The following is a 22,464-nucleotide window of genomic DNA, read 5'->3' on the forward strand; positions in this document are numbered from 1 at the left end:
TAATAACGATATAGTAAAATACTCTCCTCTTCGTGCGCTACCATTTGCCAAAATCTCATTTCGATTTTTGAAACCGTTTATGAAATACAAGGAATGTTGTGGATATTCCGCTCTGGCTTTATTGATGGCGTGGTGCGATCGAAAATGAGTGTGCTACATGAGATCAATCTTCAAGAGATTGGTGACAGATAGATACCTCTTCCCAAGTCTAAAGTAAAATTCAATACGCTAGCTATATTTCATACATAATAACATATAATGAAATATGCACCAAACGCAAAATCATAGCGACTTCTGTTTTTCTCTGCACACATTTCCGAATTTCGGGCGATGTCTTATTTTCACCTAAAAGTCAGAATAACTATGAGCATTACCGAAATGATAACCACATCATCATGAACCTGACGTGGGCCAAAATGGTCATATAATTCTTGGCAGTAATGCTACCTGCATAGTAACCATTGGGCCCGTGGAATACCACGATATGACTGCCCAAATCAGCACCGAACCCCACACATGTTTCACTCTTGGGATGTAAACTTCACCAGAAGTTGGAAAAAGTGTGGAACAAGACTCATCCGACTGAATGACTGTCTTCCAATTCCACATACTCCATGTAATATGGCTTCAGCACCTTGTTCCTGTCTTATGTCCGTTTACTTCACAGATGTGTGGCTTTGGAATTCCAGTTTGCTCTGCACGTCCCTACTTAATGTAGCTCCCTTCATGTTGTTTGAGTGCTATCAGGGTTCACGAATGCGACATTCTGCAGCGGCTTTTGCTGTTGGTGTCATCTTTTTTTTTTCGTCACAAGTCTCTTCAATGATTTTCCATTACGATCATTCAACATACACTTTCGTCTGCGTTTGTGACTTAGCGGATGATGTTGGAAGTTGGGCTTCTATGATTCTGCTGTGTGCATATAGAAACTCTGAGTTTGCGATATTATCGCGTGTAGTAGCGAAGTGTTAGAATTCATCTCACGCTAGGTGAGGAGGGGTAGCATTCATCACACGCTAGGTGAGGAGAACCCTACGTCATAGTGACGTAACGCTGCGTCATGGTGACGTAATTAGCCTAAATCGACTACATGAGTATGTATAGCGATCTTTGCAGTTGTATCGATAACGTCAGAGCTAAATGTAAATACATGTGTACAAACGAAGTGACAGGAGTTGTGTGGTATGCTCATCCCAGTTGAATTAATTATTAAGCTTCAGCTGTAATCCGAACAATTTGCGATGTTATTGTGTGTTTCATGAACATAATGAATATCTGAACGAAGGAACCATAACGAAAGTAAAAGAAAATTGCTTGTCATTTTTTTAAATCCAGTGAATCGTACACAAATCGTGTGGACAGAAAGGTGGAATAATTAATTATTGAGCTGCAATCCAAAGTATGTGGGATGTTATGGTCTGTTTCATGAACATAACGAATATCTGAATGAAGGAATCATAACCATAACGAAACTTTAAAAAAAAGTGTCTAGTCATATTTTCAATCCGATTATCGTGCATAAATCATGTGGATAAAAAGGTGAAATAGGGAGAAATTAAAGTGTTTCATATTTTTATATAAGCCAATGAATTGTACATAATTCACGTGGGCAGAAACGCTAACCTGAGGAAGTGAAGTGGTTCCGAAGGTAATTCCGAATGTTGCTGGGAATATTAAACCATCCAGTTCCATTTAATTTTGCCTTCATGTTGAAAATTAGCTAAGAAATTGACGTAGGGCTCTCCTCACCTAGCGTGAGATGAGCATGCATCTCTCGGGAAGTTTACGTATTTTTGTCCGCCCCGTGTAGGTTCTACCCAGCCATGATATTACTGCACTCGCCCTCCCGTGGCCTTCACGCTAAACTCGCGGTGACGCTACAGTAAACAGGAAATCACATCGCACTTTGAAGCTTTTCTAGATTGTTGTGGATATGCAGTAGTGGAAATAAGTACAAACGCATGGATATTTGTAGGATTATTAACATTGTCGGCTGGAATAGTTGTGCACAGCGTATGTGACGCAATATGAGATCCAGTAAACTGACAAATGCATTCAAATAGTATCGCATTTGATGTCAGTATATAATAAGTGGGAGAGGCTGGAACTCAGTATAAAGGCAGTTGGCTCTTTGCATTGTTATGTGTGCATACCTATCTTTACAGGAGATAGGAAACGAAAAATGGCTCTGAGCACTATGGGACTCAACATCTATGGTCATCAGTCCCCTAGAACTTAGAACTACTTAAACCTAACTAACCTAAGGACATCACACAACACCCAGCCATCACGAGGCAGAGAAAATCCCTGACCCCGCCGGGAATCGAACCCGGGAACCCGGGCGTGGGAAGCGAGAACGCTACCGCACGACCACGAGCTGCGGGGCAGATAGGAAACAAGACGCCTATAGTGGCAGTTGTGTTGTGTACATAAACCACAATTGTGACAATGCCACACTGTAAACTGTTATCATGTGATGAAAAAAGCAAACATTGGTAAGTACAAGTATATGGGACCCTGTAATCGTCAAATTGTCAAGAAGTTGAACCGTTCAAGGACAGTGATTAATAATTTCGTTAGATAAGGCGCACGATATAGGCAGAATAATATGAGCAAGGTAGAAAATTGTCTGAGACATTGAAATGGATACTTTTGCGCAAAGAAAGGGCTACCAACCGCTATTATCCTCAGCTGGTTGCTGATTTACAGTTGCCAGTAACTGCCACACGCGCACAACAAATTTTCTCAAATGACAGACATCTTGCATTCAGGAAATAACTGCAGAAACCTAGTCTAACACCCAAACATAAACAAGCTAGACTGAAGTTTGCTGAAAAACATATGTCAAGGACTTGAGAATGGGATAAAGTGATCTTCAGTGATGAGAAGAAGTTTAATTTTGATAATCGAGATGGATTTCAGTATAGTTTGCATCATTGAGAAAAGAGTGCCAGGTAAGATTGAGCAGAAATTTTGATGGTGGAACTATCATGATTTGGACGGCCTTCTGCACTAAATGTAAATCACGCATTTCTTGGATAAACACTAGAATGAACTCTTAATATGTATACTGAGATGCTAAAGATAGAATGGATTATAGTGTGTGAGGACCTAGGTGACGCAACTCTGTTTCATCAAGACAATGCATTTGTGACTGTGTCTGCTAGAACAAAAACTGGTTTGAAGATAAAGACATCGAAATTGGGATGGCATAAACTGTCGCCAGCACACCGGTCGGCAAAGATGAAGTGCGAAGATTAATTAGTAGGTGCTGTGTCAAGTGTGTCTATCACGAGAGAGGCCAGAGACACACTCACAAGCAACACGCCACCAATGCCTTCTCGACAGCATGTATTTAGGCCGCCGCCGCTGATCAGAGGGCCTCACTTAATCATCTAGTTTGGCGTATGTCAGTTTACTCACACGGTGGGTCTAATTCATCACAGGCTACGACAGCACATAGCGTCCAGATTAGTGAATATAGCCGGACTAATTTACCTCAAAGAGAATTGAACATTACTAGTAGTGAGAAACTACAGTTTGTCAAAGCAAGATTACCGATATTGTCTGCAAGAGGACTATTATCGAAGGTCTTGCACCACAAAACATGGACTCTATTCAAGTTAAGTAGAACGTTTCCAGTTCATGTAAATAAAGAATCGTATTAATCCACATGTGCATTTGTGTTGTAAAAAGAGGGTACCGGACATCCCTAAACAACAAGCTCTCCCTTGCTTCCTTGCAGTACAAGATTCTATAGTGGCGAACGAGGATAATTCAGTGGCGATCGAAGATAATCAACTTGGCTGAAGATTTTTCTTCCTTCTCTTGAGTTTTAGCTTGCAGGAGTGCACGTGTTCAAGTGTTTCTATTTTCTAATTTGTTGTTGGGATCTTGCAAGTATTCCAGTAGGGGAGCCGCAGAACTAAACACATTTCTCTGTTCAGAGGATCTGCTTGCTTTTTGATACAATGTATTTGTGCAAACGATGAATCCCCGGCCCCTCCACCCCCTGCCACCGCGCCTCACCCGCAGACGGCCAAAATGATGGATCTAACGCTAGCTTTTCAGTTTCAGAGCCAAGAAGTCGCTACCTTATGCCGCCGGCACACGGACCGCGTATCCGAACGTTAACGTCGAGCGTGCCAAGTTCAACGTGCTGCTGAACGCTCAGGAACGATGCGACTTGTGCATACGGTACTTGGGACCCAACGTGGTATTCGCGATCGCAACGCACTCAGGCGGCAGTTGAGGGATGTTTCTAGTTCGTAAATCACACTGTTTACTCAACGGGCGCGCGTAAAATTCCCACGTTAGCTCTATTAAAACGCACATTTCCTCCATCGTCCACGAAAAGGAAAGTACCATGTCCAATCAATAAGGACACAGGCTTATAAAAGTCCCATTACAAAGAGTGGCACAAATTTGGAATACTTCTACGCATAAGATAAACACTATTTCATCATTCCCACATTTTAGTAAAACCTCAAGGTCAGTCTTACTTGATCACTGTTCCTATCCAGTAGCAGAATCTTTCCAACATGTGAATTACGAAGTGTAAAAGAAAAAGGAGCAAAATATCTTTATACAAGTAGCTGTCCTGTAGATTAAGCCAATCGAACAGTCACCCCTCAAAAAAAGGTGAACTTATATTTACGTAACATCAAATATTATAGTATATACTTATATTAAACTAATAATAAAGTACCAGAACCTAATAAAAACGTGAATGTTAGGAAAAAAATTCGGAAGTGGCAAAACGCGAACCACTAGCTCAACAAATTTCTCATCAGCAGACAGCGACGCTTTTTTTTAATCCCATTTTGTTCGCTTTTGTTTGTTGCATCTGCTCCGGGCGGACGTCGTAAGACATCCGTTTTTAAGTTCGTTGTTGATCGATTAACACAGTTTTTTTTTTTTTTATTACAGAGGGCTGCTAACCCTCTGACCGAACACGCTGAGCTACCGTGTCGGTGACGCGAGTCATTACGCTACACCAACAACTTGGAAATTATGCCTAACAATAGGATGTTCACCCTTGCTAAAAACCTTAATCGTAGATATGTTACTAACTGAAGTTTAATCATAACAAATTGTACCAAGAACACTGCGTTTTGGGCGGATCTTCAGTGTGTCGCTGCCTTCAAATAGCCTACTCTTATAATACGCAAGTTACAATAATTGTTTTGCCACGAAAATGATATTTCTCATTATTTTATTGGAACAAGGTTAACAACGGGTTGTCCAGTGATTCTCAATTTGCTGGTGCTCAGAAACGGCATATATACATATAGGCTTGAAATGAATGCCAATATGGCGCCTCACAACTGTGTACTGAAGGAAGACAGCGTGCGTGTGACGTAGGTGGCGTTGTGCCATCTCATTGGTCAACGCTCAGACGCACGCTCAGAACATATGACATACCAGATATTGCTCTGCACGTTCGAAAAGACTCCCGAACGTGCTATTCCACTCTATGACGTCAGAAACTCGGCACGCTCAACGCTCAACGTTCGGATTCACAGTCCGTATGCCGACGGCTTTACTGACGACGGTCCAAATACTGGCCGCACAAGTTGCGTCGGCCGCACAACCGACCGACCAATCAACCAGCCAACAAGTGCCGCCGACCAGTATGTCAAGTAATGGCAATTTAAGGAGGAATGGATTGAATACCTGACTTACTTCCAAGCACATTGTTAAGGTCATGGTGTTCAAGGTACTGTAAAGTTACAGTTATTCCTTTCGATTGCCGGGTCCCCAGTGTTCAGGTTAATACAAAAACTATTCCCAACCGTGTCTCCCGACGAAATCGTCTATTACCAAGTAATCGCTGTATTAACTTGGTACTATGACCAGCAAGTCCAAGTAGCTGCAGCTAGATACTAGTTCTTTTGCTTGCAGAAAAGGTCGAACCGTTGTACCGTCAGTGGTACACAGAATTAACTGGTATGACTAGGGCCGGCCGCTGTGGCCGAGAGGTTCTAGGCGCTTCCGTCCGCAACCGCGCTGCTGCTACGGTCGCAGGTTCGAATCCTGCCTCGGGCATGGATGTGTGTGATGTCCTTATGTCAGTTAGGTTTAGGTAGTTCTAAGTCTAGGGGACTGATTACCTCAGATGTTGAGTCCCATAGTGCTTACAGCCAGTTGAACCATTTTTTTTTTTACTAGGAAGCGTAAATTTAAGTGTAGTTGTGGCAACTTTTACAGTGATTTAATGATATGTGATGCAATAACATTCAGTGTCCCAGATAGAAGAATACGGGAACAAATCTTAAAATCCTCTGATCCATCACTTCCCCAAGTACTGAAAATCTTAGAGCCATGTGATTCGGATGCCATAGCGGCCGATAAGTTTGACGAGGCCCCGATTCGTCGGGTCGAATAGCCCCTTGTCGTGACCACCTCAAGCAGCCACAACAACGAGCGCGTACACAGCCGCGCGGTCAGCCACGTCAACATGTGAAGAAGCCTGTGAACTTAGTGAAGTTCAAATGGTTCAAATGGCTCTGAAAACTATGGGACTTAACTTCTGAGGTCATCAGACCCCTAGAATTTAGAACAACATACACCTAACTAACCTAAGGGCATCACACACATCCATGCCCGAGGCAGGATTCGATCCTGCGACCATAGCGGTCGCGCTGTTCCAGACTGTAGCGCCTAGAACCGCTCGACCACCCCGGCCGGCTTAGTGAAGTCTTGCCCTAGATGTTCCGCTCGCCATAAGTGACAGGATTGCCCATCACGTAACGCCACGTGTTACACATATGGAAAAAAAGACCATGACCAACCAGTTTGATAGCAGCGGCAAAAAAAAAAAAAACGCCAATGTTGCCTGCGCCCAGGAAAAACAGGCTCGTGCACATGCAGTGAACGCAGAGTTTTCGAACCCTACAACAGGTTCTGACAAAAGTAAGATTAAGGTTGTGCCTGCTTCTCGCCCTAGTGCTATGCAACGCCCGCATCTCGTGGTCGTGCGGTAGCGTTCTCGCTTCCCACGCTCGGGTTCCCGGGTTCAATTCCCGGCGGGGTCAGGGATTTTCTCTGCCTCGTGATGGCTGGGTGTTGTGTGATGTCCTTAGGTTAGTTAGGTTTAAGTAGTTCTAAGTTCTAGGGGACTGATGACCATAGATGTTAAGTCCCATAGTGCTCAGAGCCATTTGAACCATTTTTTTTGCTATGCAACGACGTTCTAACAAACTATTTGCCTCATTAGAATTGCTGGCCTTCGCATGAACTTTCAGTTAGACACAGGTGCCTCAGTAACTTTGCTTAATCGTACCACATACGGTTAGGCTCACCACGCCTTTCTGAATCTAGAAAGTACCTTACTGCTTTCAATGGCCAGGAAATTCCAGTGATTGGACAGTGTAGTTTGCCTATCACTTACAAATCTCACATTGTTGTTGTTGTGGTCTTCAGTCCTGAGACTGGTTTGATGCAGCTCTCCATGCTACTCTATACTGTGCAAGCTTCTTCATCTCCCAGTACTTACTGCAATCTACATCCTTCTGAATCTGCTTAGTGTATTCATCTCTTGGCCTCGTCTACGATTTTTACCATCCACGCTGCCCTCCACTACTAAATTGGCGATCCCTTGATGCCTCAGAACATGTCCTACCATCCGATCCCTTCTTCTAGTCAAGCTGTGCCACAAACTCCTCTTTTCCCCAATTCCATTCAATACCTCCTCATTAATTATGTGATCTACCCATCTAATCCCACCCATGAACCATGGACCTTGCCGTTGGTGGGGAGGCTTGCGTGCCTCAGCGATACAGATGGCCGTACCGTAGGTGCAACCACAACGGAGGGGTATCTGTTGAGAGGCCAGACAAACATATGGTTCCTGAAGAGGGGCAGCAGCCTTTTCAGTAGTTGCAGGGGCAACAGTCTGGATGATTGACTGATCTGGCCTTGTAACATTAACCAAAACGGCCTTGCTGTGCTGGTACTGCGAACGGCTGAAAGCAAGGGGAAACTACAGCCGTAAAGTTTCCCGAGGACATGCAGCTTCACTGTATGATAAAATGATGATGGCGTCCTCTTGGGTAAAATATTCCGGAGGTAAAATAGTCCCCCATTCGGATCTCCGGGCGGGGACTACTCAAGAGGACGTCGTTATCAGGAGAAAGAAAACTGGCGTTCTACGGATCGGAGCGTGGAATGTCAGATCCCTTAATCGGGCAGGTAGCTTAGAAAATTTAAAAAGGGAAATGGATAGGTTAAAGTTAGATATAGTGGGAATTAGTGAAGTTCGGTGGCAGGAGGAACAAGACTTTTGGTCAGGTGATTACAGGGTTATAAATACAAAATCAAATAGGGGTAATGCAGGAGTAGGTTTAATAATGAATAAAAAAATAGGAGTGCGGGTTAGCTACTACAAACAGCATAGTGAACGCATTATTGTGGCCAAGATAGACACAAAGCCCATGCCTACTACAGTAGTTCAAGTTTATATGCCAACTAGCTCTGCAGATGATGAAGAAATTGATGAAATGTATGACGAGATAAAAGAAATTATTCAGGTAGTGAAGGGAGACGAAAATTTAATAGTCATGGGTGACTGGAATACGTCAGTAGGAAAATGGAGAGAAGGAAACATAGTAGGTGAATATGGATTGGGGGGAAGAAATGAAAGAGGAAGCCGCCTTGTAGAATTTTGCACAGAGCATAACTTAATCATAGCTAACACTTGGTTCAAGAATCATAAAAGAAGGTTGTATACCTGGAAGAATCCTGGAGATACTAAAAGGTATCAGATAGATTATATAATGGTAAGACAGAGATTTAGGAACCAGGTTATAAATTGTAAGACATTTCCAGGGGCAGATGTGGATTCTGACCACAATCTATTGGTTATGAACTGCAGATTGAAACTGAAGAAACTGCAAAAAGGTGGGAATTTAAGGAGATGGGACCTGGATAAACTGAAAGAACGAGAGGTTGTACAGAGTTTCAGGGAGAGCATAAGGGAACAATTGACAGGAATGGGGGAAAGAAATACAGTAGAAGAAGAATGGGTAGCTCTGAGGGATGAAGTAGTGAAGGCAGCAGAGGATCAAGTAGGTAAAAAGACGAGGGCTAACAGAAATCCTTGGATAACAGAAGAAATATTGAATTTAATTGATGAAAGGAGAAAATATAAAAATGCAGTAAATGAAGCAGGCAAAAGGGAATACAAACGTCTCAAAAATGAGATCGACAGGAAGAGCAAAATGGCTAAGCAGGGATGGCTAGAGGACAAATGTAAGGATGTAGAGGCTTGTCTCACTAGGAGTAAGACAGATACTGCCTACAGGAAAATTAAAGAGACCTTTGGAGAGAAGAGAACCACTTGCATGAATATCAAGAGCTCAGATGGCAACCCAGTTCTAAGCAAAGAAGGGAAGGCAGAAAGGTGGAAGGAGTATATAGAGGGTTTATACAAGGGCGATGTACTTGAGGACAATATTATGGAAATGGAAGAGGATGTAGATGAAGATGAAATGGGAGATAAGATACTGCGTGAAGAGTTTGACAGAGCACTGAAAGACCTGAGTCGAAACAAGGCCCCGGGAGTAGACAACATTCCATTAGAACTACTGATGGCCTTGGGATAGCCAGTCGTGACAAAACTCTACCATCTGGTGAGCAAGATGTATGAGACAGGCGAAATACCCACAGACTTCAAGAAGAATATAATAATTCCAATCCCAAAGAAAGCAGGTGTTGACAAATGTGAAAATTACCGAACTATCAGTTTAATAAGTCACTGCTGCAAAATACTAACTCGAATTCTTTACAGACGAATGGAAAAACTGGTAGAAGCGAACCTCGGGGAAGATCAGTTTGGATTCCGTAGAAATGTTGGAACACGTGAGGCAATACTAACCTTACGACGTATCTTAGAAGAAAGATTAAGAAAAGGCAAACCTACGTTTCTAGCATTTGTAGACTTAGAGAAAGCTTTTGACAACGTTAACTGGAATACTCTCTTTCAAATTCTGAAGGTGGCAGGGGTAAAATACAGGGAGCGAAAGGCTATTTACAATTTGTACAGAAACCAGATGGCAGTTACAAGAGTCGAGGGGCATGAAAGGGAAGTAGTGAGACAGGGTTGTAGCCTCTCCCCGATGTTATTCAATCTGTATATTGAGCAAGCAGTAAAGGAAACAAAAGAAAAATTCGGAGTAGGTATTAAAATTCATGGAGAAGAAATAAAAACTTTGAGGTTCGCCGATGACATTGTAATTCTGTCGGAGACAGCAAAGGACTTGGAAGAGCAGTTGAACGTAATGGACAGTGTCTTGAAAGGAGGATATAAGATGAACATGAACAAAAGCAAAACGAGGATAATGGAATGTAGTCAAATTAAATCGGGTGATGCTGAGGGGGTTAGATTAGGAAATGAGACACTTAAAGTAGTGTAAAGGATGAGCCAGACAATAAGGGATTTTACTTTATTATATGAGCCTCCAACCGGTAACTTCATTTTTCCATTGCGGCCAAGCCACGGCCGGCAGTGTTAGCTGCCTGTAAATTCTTTCGTCCCACGGTCTAGTAACAGGAAGTCAGCACCGAGGAAGGGCACCTTGATCACGCGCCTCTCTCATGTGCTTACGAGGTAACGCCGCCCCAGGCGTCGCTTAGCGGGCAACGCTCTGGAAAGTTCCATGCCGCCCGCACGGTTTGCTCGGTCCTGACAAATCAGGGTGGAGGAAGCCGCGTGGTGCGTCGAATATACCCGGCCGCCCGTCGCCGGGCCCCCTCTCTTGTATTCTTGCTCACCCGCGAGTCGGATGCGCGTCCTGTAGCATTGAACATCTCCCGCTTCTCCCGGTGCTGCGGCACTGTGGACTTAGTTCTGTCAGACAACAACTTTCGGTAGCTTCGCGAACAATGTTCGTCAAATTGTAAGCTCTGGCTCACCCTCACCTCCCTAGGCCTATGTATCCCCTTTCAACATGCTTTAGCCAATAAATGGCCTTTCTCTAAAAATTACTCTATTATTCCATAACGCCCACCGCCTGCCCATACCCGCCATCCTGTACAGTAGTAAAGGAGTTTTGCTATTTAGGGAGTAAAATAACTGATGATGGTCGAAGCAGAGAGGATATAAAATGTAGACTGGCAATGGCAAGGAAATCGTTTCTGAAGAAGAGAAATTTGTTAACATCGAGTATAGATTTAAGTGTCAGGAAGTCGTTTCTGAAAGTATTTGTATGGAGTGTAGCCATGTATGGAAGCGAAACATGGACGATAACCAGTTTGGACAAGAAGAGAATAGAAGCTTTCGAAATGAAGTGCTACAGAAGAATGCTGAAGATAAGGTGGGTAGATCACGTAACTAATGAGGAGGTATTGAATAGGATTGGGGAGAAGAGAAGTTTGGGGCACAACTTGACTAGAAGAAGGGATCGGTTGGTAGGACATGTTTTGAGGCATCAAGGAATCACAAATTTAGCATTGGAGGGCAGCGTGGAGGGTAAAAATCGTAGAGGGAGACCAAGAGATGAATACACTAAGCAGATTAAGAAGGATGTAGGTTGCAGTAGGTACTGGGAGATGAAGAAGCTTGCACAGGATAGAGTAGCATGGAGAGCTGCATCAAACCAGTCTCAGGACTGAAGACCACAACACACCCATCTAATCCTCAGCATTCTTCTGTAGCACCACATTTCGAAAGCTTCTATTCTCTTCTTGTCCAAACTATTTATCGCCCATGTTTCACTTCCAGACATGGCTACACTCCATACCAATACTTTCAGAAACGACTTCCTGACACTTAAATCTATACTCGATGTTAACAAATTTCTGTTCTTCAGAAAAGCTTTCCTTGCCATGGCCAGTCTACATTTTATATCCTCTCTACTTCGACCATCATCAGTTATTTTGCTCCCCAAATAGCAAAACTCCTTTACTACTTTAAGTGTCTCATTTCCTAATCTAATTCCCTCAGCATTACCCGACTCAATTTGACTACATTCCATTATCCTCGTTTTGCTTTTGTTCATGTTCATCTTATATCCTCCTTTCAAGACACTGTCCATTCCGTTCAACTGCTCCTCCAAGTCCTTTGCTGTCTCTGACAGAATTACACTGTCATCGGCGAACCTCAAAGTTTTTATTTCTTCCCCATGGATTTTAATTCCTACTCCGAATTTTTCTTTCGTTTCATTTACTAGGAATTTTACTGTGTTAAGATCAAGAGAGAGTGAATAGATTTTAAGACTACGGTCATTCCACAGAGAGTAGTTGACACTTATCCGTGACCTCTCCCTGAGAAACTATGGACAGCCTTAGTGCGGGACGTTACTTTTCTAAGATAGATTTGCATGATGCCTATATGCAAATTCCGTTGGATGAAGAATCACAGAAAATGTTTGTTGTAAATACACACTTACGACTGTTCCAGTACTTGCGTTTGTCCTTCGGCAGTGTTTCCGCACTCGCCTTTCTTCAACTTACTTGAAACAGCTGACTGCAAAAGCGTCATTTTGTTCAAACTACATTGACGATATTGTCGTCTCAGGTCGTACACCAGAGGAACGCGTTGCTAATTTGTGTACCCTCTTGGTTGTGTTGTCAGAAGCAGAACTGAAGAGTCGTCTCGAAAAGTGTGGCTTTTTTCAAACTGAACTACAGTACTTAGGTCACGAGATAAACAGTCAGGATATGCACACCCCGCAATCTCGTTTGGTTGCAATCCGAGACCTGCCTGTTCCTCGCAATGTGTATAAACTGCAGGCAATATGACATACTACATTCGGTTCATACTGAATGCTGCTCATAGCTTTTGTGTGGATTAAAGATAGTCAAGACGCATTTCAGGAACTCAAATACGCTTTGCTTAGGGACAGATGTTTAGTACATATTGAGCCGGCCGATGTGGCCGAGCGGTTCTAGGCGCTTCAGTCGCAGGTTCGAATCCTGCCTCGGACATGGATGTGTATGATGTCCGTAGGTTAGTTAAGTTTAATTAGTTCTAAGTTCTGGGAGACTGATGACCTCAGATGTTGAGTCCCACAGTGCTCAGAGCCATTTGAACCATTTGAGTACATTTTGGTCCTAGCAAACCAGTAGTTTTGCAAGTCGACGCTTCTTCCTTACGGAATCGGCGCTGTGCTTTCACACAGAATTGGTGCACTAGACAGAACTATTGCTTTTGCCGTAAAGTTGTTAACTCAGCGCAGTTATTCTCAAATAGAAAAAGAAGCTCTAGCTTTTGTGTATGGCGTGACAAAATTCCATCACTATTCGTATGTCGCAAGTTCTTTTTAGTGACAGACTCTGCAGATATCTTGCCTGACCTGCATGTAGTCTGGATTTGGATCCCGTGGGAAGCCTTTGTGGAATACTTACAAGGTGTATTTATCGCTATGGAACGCAATGTGAAGCCGTATGTGAGTTGCTGGCCAGGGTGGCCGAGCGATTCTAGGCACTACAGTCTGGAACCGCGCGACCGCTACGTCGCAGATTCGAATCCTGCCTCGGGCATGGATGTGTGTGATGTACTTAGGTTAGTTAGGTTTACGTAGTTCTAAGTTCTAGGGGACTGATGACCTCTGAAGTTAAGTCCCATTTTTTTTCGTGTTATGAAAGAAACTGTGGTGTCACCGCTAGACACCACACTTGCTAGGTGGTAACTTAAATCGGCCGCGGTCCTGTAGTACATGTCGGACCCGCGTGTCGCCACTGTGGGATCGCAAACCTAGCGCCACCACAAGGCAGGTCTCGAGAGACTGAGGAGACCTCGCCCCAGTTGTACGGACAACATAGCTAGCGATTGGACGTGCTAAGCCTTGCTCTCATTTGCCGAGAGAGAGACAGTAGAATAGCCCTCTGCTAAGTTAAATGGCGACCACCTAGCAAGGCGCCATTTGTATCAGTGCCAATAGCTTACGAGTATGCAGGAGAGATGTATTCCAACAAGAGAATAAAGTTAAGTATTAAAAAAGCTACGTATTTTTCTTTAGTGCATTTATAAGTCTCATGTTCCAGACTTCACGCCCGTCTGCGTTAGCCTTGCGTGCCCTATCGGCTACAGCATTGTGTCTGGGCTGTATGGTCTAGACACAACAGAAAGTATGTAACACCGTCATGATTGTTGTGTCTTATACTGTATGTATCTACTACTTTCACAATAAATTCGATACAAGTATGCTTCAGACACTGTAAATTACTTTGGTAGCAACTTTGTCTTTGTACTGATTTCCACTACTGTATTGTTTGTCTTTGTACTGATTTCCACTACTGTATTGTCAAGTGGTCCAGCGTGTCTTCGGGAAACATCACAATAAAAGTTCAAGATAAGCCGTTCGAAGCGTCCTCATTGCTAGTTGCAATAATATTGTTGTCGACTAATGTCACGAGTAGCATCCAAATCTCGCAACGGCAGCACTTGCAATAGCTTAACAGCGAACCGGCTGGTTGAGTATGTAGCTGGCGACTAGCGTCCTATACGCTGCACACTGCTGCCTTCTCCGGTCTCATTCCTTCAAAGGCTGGTTGCCAAGCTGCGCTGACGGAGGTCACTCTCCCACTTTACGCGGCGAGAAACCGGTGAAACGTTTTACTTCTATACTGGTTCTTTGGCGCGCCCAGACAGATGAAGCGCCCACACAGGTAGACGCGCCGGCGAGTTAACGACGGTGGCCGGTGTGCCGTCGAGCCGGGATGTGAGTTTTGGGCGGTTTTTCATATTCAGCGAAGTAAATTCCGGGCTGGTTACCAAGTCCCACCTCAGTTGCAAGATTCACAACCATTTTCACAAACGTTCTCACATTTGACTATATGACGTACGCTAGATATAGACAGAGGGGTATTGCTTCCTCTCTGGAAAGCTGGCAGTAGCTTAAAAATGTCTTTGGAAGTGGCTACATCATCGAATATTCAGATTCTCTGTGTAACTGGGTATGAACCACATCAGCCCCAACCTTATGATGGCTGGCTGAAGGACATCAGAATGATTTTGCTCGTTACTACTTATGTAAGCTATTTTAAGGGAAAAACTATATTATCACAGTCATAAGCCAGTGAATTTAACACGTAGTAATATCACAGTGGATACTGGTTCGTTGGTTCATTTGAGGAGGGGACCAAACAGTGAGGTCAGTGGTTCCACTGAATTAGGCCAGGATGGGGAAGGAAGTCTGCCGTGCCCTTCCTAAGGACCAATTCCGGCATTTGCCTGAAGCGATTTAGGGAAAACCTAAATCAAGCTGGCTGGTCGCGGATTTGAACCATCGTCCTTCCGAATGCGAGTCCAGTGTGCAAACCGCAGCGTCACCTCGCTCGGTATGTTGTAACCTCCCCGCGGAAAATTTCAATGACAATATTTATTAGTAATGGAGCCAGAGCTAAGTGTAAGCTCCCCACAAAAATGTAAGTCAAATTAATGATAATAAAATCTCAGTGACAATGAAAATGCAGATAGACCGAAATGTCAGTCTTTGGCCCTGTGCAAAAATCAGAATAAATTTCTTACCTTAGTATAACTGCATGTGAAATATCTGCTCTTATTCTGCGCCACAGCTTGGAGGAAATGCATCGCAATAATTAAATTTTTTTTTGAAGTAAACTGAAACTTTTGTTTGAAGGAAATGGAAGGAAATCGAATGATTCTTTTGTTAGAAATTGCTTTGAAATAAAAATTATTATTGGGGGCGATTCTTACACAAATTAGTTACAGTTAATTTACATCATTAGCTGAGCGCAATGCTGCTTAATAATATACCTTGTCCTGAATCTCGACCATTGCGGTGCCGACGCCCGCCGACTGCTCTGGGCTACCACTACTGACAGACTCCTGTTCGCTACTACTACCGACAGACTGCAGACTGAACTCCACTGCGCCTCGAGCGCAACTGCTCTGGTCAAAGATTCTACAATGCCTCATCATCGCTGCCATCGAGTACATACGCCTTTCAATGTGAATACAGAGGAAGACAAAGTATGCACTGCTTGTTGCTTCCACTGGAAATTGGAGACAGCAGGTGTGAGATATTTTGTTATGAAGAATGAAAGCCAGCATCTTACCACTTTTGTACTCTCCCGTGTTTCTTAAGGGACCGATGACCATCGCAGTCTGGTCCCTTTAATCCCCCAAACCAACCAACCAACCGGTGTTTCTTGTTTTAATTTATTTGCTATACATTTCGAACCAACTTCACCCTCGCATTTATGAGCAATATGATAGATGTGATAGTATCATTGTAAGTGTTATGACCTAACGAAACTATAGTTGTCTCGTCATAACAATGAGCTGTTTGATTGCTCTGGGAGATGCTTGTTCGGAACTACAACATATCAAACAACAACTCGCTTTATTACAAGAATCATAAAAACATTTACTTAACTTCAAACAATCCATTGACACAAGAATGAGCCAAATATTTACTACTGTCTTTGAACAGTATCAGTGCATCACTTCATGGACAAAATTACAAACTCTTCTCTTAAAGTAAAAATTAAACATTTACAGAAGCACAGTTCCATCTGAGACTTGAATAGCAATGGTGTACTAACTAGACGATGTTGACTGCTGCATCGGAGGTCACGAAAATGGCTCTGAGCACTATGGGACTTAACTTCTAAGGTCATCAGTCCCCTAGAACTTAGAACTACTTAAACCTAACTAACCTAAGGACATCACACACATCCATGCCCGAGGCAGGATTCGAACCTGCGACCGTAGCGGTCGCGCGGTTCCCCTTGTAACTCCTACAACCCCTCAGCCACCTCCGCCGGCGGAGGTCACGAACTGGGAGAGAGAGTCCATACTTGGCTTTATATCAACCTCTGTGTTATGGTGCTGCGGTGCAGAGAGAGAGGCCGCGTCATGAGCAACGTCTCCCTTCGTCGTTGGCAATGGCAGCGAGACGTCGTTAATACACACCTCAAAAAAGTTTTGCGTCACCTTGGTTCCGAGAGTTCTGGGACCTTTGAAGTAACTGGAATAGAGATCAACATAAACATCATTTCCGCCCTTTTTATTGCTCATGAAACCCACACATTGCATGTTGTACTACCATACAGCAAGACGTTCAGAAGTGGTCGTCCAGATTGCTGAACACACCGGTACCTCTAATACCCAGCAGCACGTCCTCTTGCATTGATGCATGCCTATATTCGTCGTGGCATACTATCCACAAGTTCATCAAGGCAGTTGGTCCAGATTGTCCCACTCCTCGACGGCCATTCGGTGCAGGTCCCTCAGAGTGGTTGGTGGGCCGTGTCGTCCATAAACAGCCCTTTTCAATCTGTCCCAGGCATGTTCGATAGGGTTCATGTCCGGAGAACATGCTGGTCACTCTAGTCGAGCGATGTCGTTACCAGAAGGAAGTCATCCACGAGATGTGAACGACTGGAGCGCGAATTGTCGTCCATGAAGACGAATGCCTCGCCAATATGCTGCCGATATGGTTGCACTATCAGTCGTAGGATGGCATTCACGTATGGTACAGCCGTTACGGCGCCTTCCATGACCACCAGCGGCGTACGTCAGCCCCACATAATGCCACCCGAAAAACATCAGGAAAACTCCACCTTGCTGCACTCGCTGAAGAATGTGTCTAAGGCGTTCAGCCTCATCGGGTTGCCTCCAAACACGTCTCCGACGATTGTCCCGTTGAAGGCATATGCGACACTCATCGGTGAAAAGAACGCGATGCCAATCCTGAGCGGTCCATTCGGCATGTTGTTGGGCCCATCTATACTGCACAGCATGGTGTCGTGGTTGCGAAGATGGACCTCGCCAAGGACGTCGGGAGTGAAGCTGCGCATCATGCTGCCTATTGCACACAGTTTGAGTCGTAATACGACGTCCTGTGGCTGCACGAAAAGCATTATTCGACATGGTGGCGTTGCTGTCAGGGTTCCTCCGAGCCGTAATCCGTAGGTAGCGGTCATCCACTGCAGTAGTAGTCCTTGAGCGGACTGAGCGAGGCATCTCATCGACAGTTCCTGTCTCTCTGTGTCTCCTCCATGTCCGAACAACATCGCTTTGGTTCACTCCGAGACACCTGGACACTTCTCTTGTTGAGAGCTCTTCCTGGCACAAAGTAACAATGCGGACGCGATCGAACCGTGGTATTGAGCATCTAGGTATGGTTGAACTACAGACAACAAGAGCTGAGTACCTCCTTCCTGGAGGAATGACCAGAAGTGATCGGCTGTCGGATCCCATCCGTGTAATAGGCGCTGCTCATGCATTATTGTTTACATCTTTGGGCGGGTTTAGTGACATCTCTGAACTATCAAAGGGACTGTGTCTGTGATACAATATCCACAGTCAACGTCTATTTTCAGGAGTACTGGGAACTGGGGTGATGCAAAACATTTTTTGATGTGCGTATCTGTGGTATCGATGCACACTGTCGACTTTGGTGTGCCGCCACGATCTCTGGACAATACCACGGCAAGTGTATCCTGTTAGTTAGCTTGGCATCTTCTGGTGTGGTGTGGAAACTGTAAGACTCACTAGAGGATGTTAGTGTCCATTAACAGAATACGCTTGCGGTGGCATGTGACATACATCAAACGGTTAAAGTGCCTGAAGATAAGACAATACTTCCTGCGAGCCGGTCGGAGTGGCTGAGCGGTTCTAGGCGCTTCAGTTTGGAACCGCGCGACCACTACGGTCGCAGGTTCGAATCCTGCGTCGGGCATGGATGTGTGTGATGTTCTTAGGTTTGTTAGGTTTAAGTAGTTCTAAGTTCTAGGGAACTGATGACCTTAGAAGATAAGTCCCATAGTGCTCAGAGCCATTTGAACCATTTGAACTTCCTGCGAAACTGATAGCGAATAAATTAAAGCAATAAACATAGTTGGAGAGAAGGAAAGTACTAAGAGGACAGTTTTATTCTCAGTAATTAAATATGCATGTAGTAAGAGTGTTTCATTAAAGAATCCACTCAACTTATGCAACATATAAATTAGACGCTAAAATATGGTGCATAATTTATGCGTGTATATACGTCTGCCATCAGTAAGGAAACAGAGAAGTTTCTCTGTTTTAGTGCACTTGGGAACATTGAAATTAAATATTTTTACTGTTATCTATGTGTCAAGCACACAGCAACCAGGTGAAACTCCTGTCTTTTCCTGTTATTTCACTATGGTGTAAATCATCTGAGATAGTACTCTAGACAATTCATGCTGTGTTCTCTGCACACAGTATCGTTTCAGAAGGCAATACCGAGAGCAGATCGTTTGCATACAGGGTGTTACAAAAAGGTACGGCCAAACTTTCAGGAAACATTCCTCACACACAAACAAAGAAAAGATGTTATGTGGACATGTGTCCGGAAACGCTTAATTTCCATGTTAGAGCTCATTTTAGTTTCGTCCACCTACGCTCAATGCAGCACGGTATCATGATTTCATACGGGATACTCTACCTGTGCTGCTAGAACATGTGCCTTTACAAGTACGACACAACATGTGGTTCATGCACGATGGAGCTCCTGCACATTTCAGTCGAAGTGTTCGTACGCTTCTCAACAACAGATTCGGTGACCGATGGATTGGTAGAGGCGGACCAATTCCGTGGCCTCCACGCTCTCCTGACCTCAACCCTCTTGACTTTCATTTATGGGGGCATTTGAAAGCTCTTGCCTACGCAACCCCGGTACCAAATGTAGAAAATCTTCGTGCTCGTATTGTGGATGGCTGTGATACAATACGCCATTCTCCAGGGCTGCATCAGCGCATCAGGGATTCCATGCGACGGAGGGTTGATGCATGTATCCTCGCTAACGGAGGACACTTTGAACACTTCCTGTAACAAAGTGTTTGAAGTCACGCTGGTACGTTCTGTTGTTGTGCGTTTCCATTCCATGATTAATGTGATCTGAAGAGAAGTAATAAAATGAGTTCTAACATGGAAAGTACGCGTTTCCGGACACATGTCAACATAACATATTTTCTTTCTTTGTGTGTGAGGAATGTTTCCTGGAAGTTTGGCCGTGCTTTTTTTTACACCCTGTATATTAACAGCTCAGGTATTACTACGTTCTTACCCGATCTGTAGTACTGTAGGTTTCCTACAAGGATGTTATTGGAGACTGTGTCAGCGTTTTTCCTTACGCTCAATAGCGTCGTAATGATTACTGAATTTTTTTTTCCTTTGGATACATAACTCACTCAGCCACCTTACATATATACAGACACAACTAAACTTCATTGCGAATTTGTTACATATGTGGCAGGCAATGAATGAAACAGTGACATAGCTCTCAGATCAGTTCTTAAGACATACTCTGTATAATACTCCACTAGAGACATAAGTGTCATAATTCTACTGAACTCGCCGAGCTTTCCATAAATCAAATACCCACTGCGGCCACACTCTTTACTCCAAATCGAGTTCTGCAGATAAAAATTGCTTTTTAAACTGTACCCTACAATTCTACGCAATAAAAATTGGTACTTGCGTAACACAACAGACACTTGCTCCCACTAGATAAATCTGCTTGAAAATATCCGCGCGTTTCCATATCGATCATCTTACCTGTGTTTCCTTTATCAGCTTACTTTGTGAGGCTAAGGTTCCCGTTTTTGGTTTCTTTTTTAGAAATAATTTTCAGGTTTACTAACACCTATTGACAGTCAGAACCAACTCTTATTCGCACTGTGGGCGATAGCTTCGTCAACTGACCTTGCAAAACATGAGGCGAGACGGCTGCTCACCGTAATTCTGACAATTCATTATGCGAAAATATTTGAAGCAACTGATGCGCATCAACCGATACAAGATCGCCTGGCAGAAGCGTAGTGACCACGCTGTCGATAGAACGTCTATACATCGTCGTTTACAAATTTTGCCTCAAATGTTACATAAGACATTGATCTATTGACTCTGATGGTGGTACGACTTGGAAACCTGATGATGTTTTAAGGAATGAAACCGGTCGTGACACGATAAATGCGCATCAATACAGCTCAAAATGATCAAGATTATCTACACTACTGGCCATTAAAATTGATACACCACGAAGAAGACGTGCTGCAGACGCGAAATTTAACCGACAGGAAGAAGATGCTGTGATATGCAAATGATTAGCTTTTCACAGCATTCACACAAGGTTGGCGCCGGTGGCGACACCTACAACGTGCTGACATGAGGAAAGTTTCCAACCGATTTCTCATACACAAACAGCAGTTGACCGGCGTTGCCTGGTGAAACGTTGTTGTGATGCCTCGTGTAAGGAGGAGGAATGCGTACCATCACGTTTCCGCTCTGATAAAGAGAAGTTGCAGCATTAGAAAATTGTAGCAGGAAGATCTGCAGCGGATAGGCACTTGGTGCAGGGAGTGGCAACTGTCCCTTAACATAGACAAATGTAATGTATTGCGAATACATAGAAAGAAGGATCCTTTATTGTATGATTATATGATAGCGGAACAAACACTGGTAGCAGTTACTTCTGTAAAATATCTGGGAGTATGCGTGCGGAACGATTTGAAGTGGAATTACGAGGGGCGTTCAGAAAGTAAGCTCCGATCGGTCGCGAAATGGAAACGACTATGAAAATCCGATAAAGCTTTGCACAGATGTGTTGGGTAGTGTCTCTAGTATAACCCCAGGTAGCATCACGTCGCTCTTCTCATTTCTGAGCTCGCAGTGAGTGCGTAAAGATGTCTAGAAAATAGTGTCTGCCGCCAAGTACGAGGGCCTGGTGAGAAATTTCGCTTGAAGCTATGCAGCTAACATTACATAACTGTCGTGCTGTTTCTTCTTCAAGACAATTCTCAGCCGCATTCTGCAGGGGCAATGAAGATGCTCCTGCATCGTTTTCAAATGGAAATGTGAGATTACCCACAATACAGTCCGCAATTGTCTCCCCCTGGGTTTCATCTCTGGTCACATGAACCGCTGTCTTTGAAGACAACATTTTGACACAGACAACGAGGTGTAGGCCAGCGTGGAGAATTGGCGGAAAGCACTGGCGGCTGCCTTCTATGATGAGGCTATTGAAAAGTTGGTACAACGCTATGACAAAAGTCTAAGTCAGAACGGCGACTACGTAGAGACGTAGCTGAAAGGTGTAGCTAATTGTTACAAGTAAAACATTTCTGATGTTCACTGTGGTTTCAATTTGGCAATCAATCGGAGCTTACTTTCTGAACAGGCCTCGTATCATATAAAATTAATTGTTGGTAAGGCGGGTACCAGGTTGAGATTCATTGGGAGAGTCATTAGAAAATGTAGTCCATCAACAAAGGAGGTGGCTTACAAAACACTCGTTCGACCTATACTTGAATATTGCTCATCAGTGTGGGATCCGTACCAGATCGGGTTGACGGAGGAGCTAGAGAAGATCCAAAGAAGAGCGGCGCGTTTCGTCACAGGGTTATTTGGTAACCGTGATAGCGTTACGGAGATGTTTAATAAACTCAAGTGGCAGACTCTGCAAGAGAGGCGCTCTGCATCGCGTTGTAGCTTGCTCGCCAGGTTTCGAGAGGGTGCGTTTCTGG

The sequence above is a fragment of the Schistocerca nitens genome, chromosome 7 (assembly GCF_023898315.1).
Source record: "Schistocerca nitens isolate TAMUIC-IGC-003100 chromosome 7, iqSchNite1.1, whole genome shotgun sequence".
NCBI lineage: Eukaryota > Metazoa > Arthropoda > Insecta > Orthoptera > Acrididae > Schistocerca > Schistocerca nitens.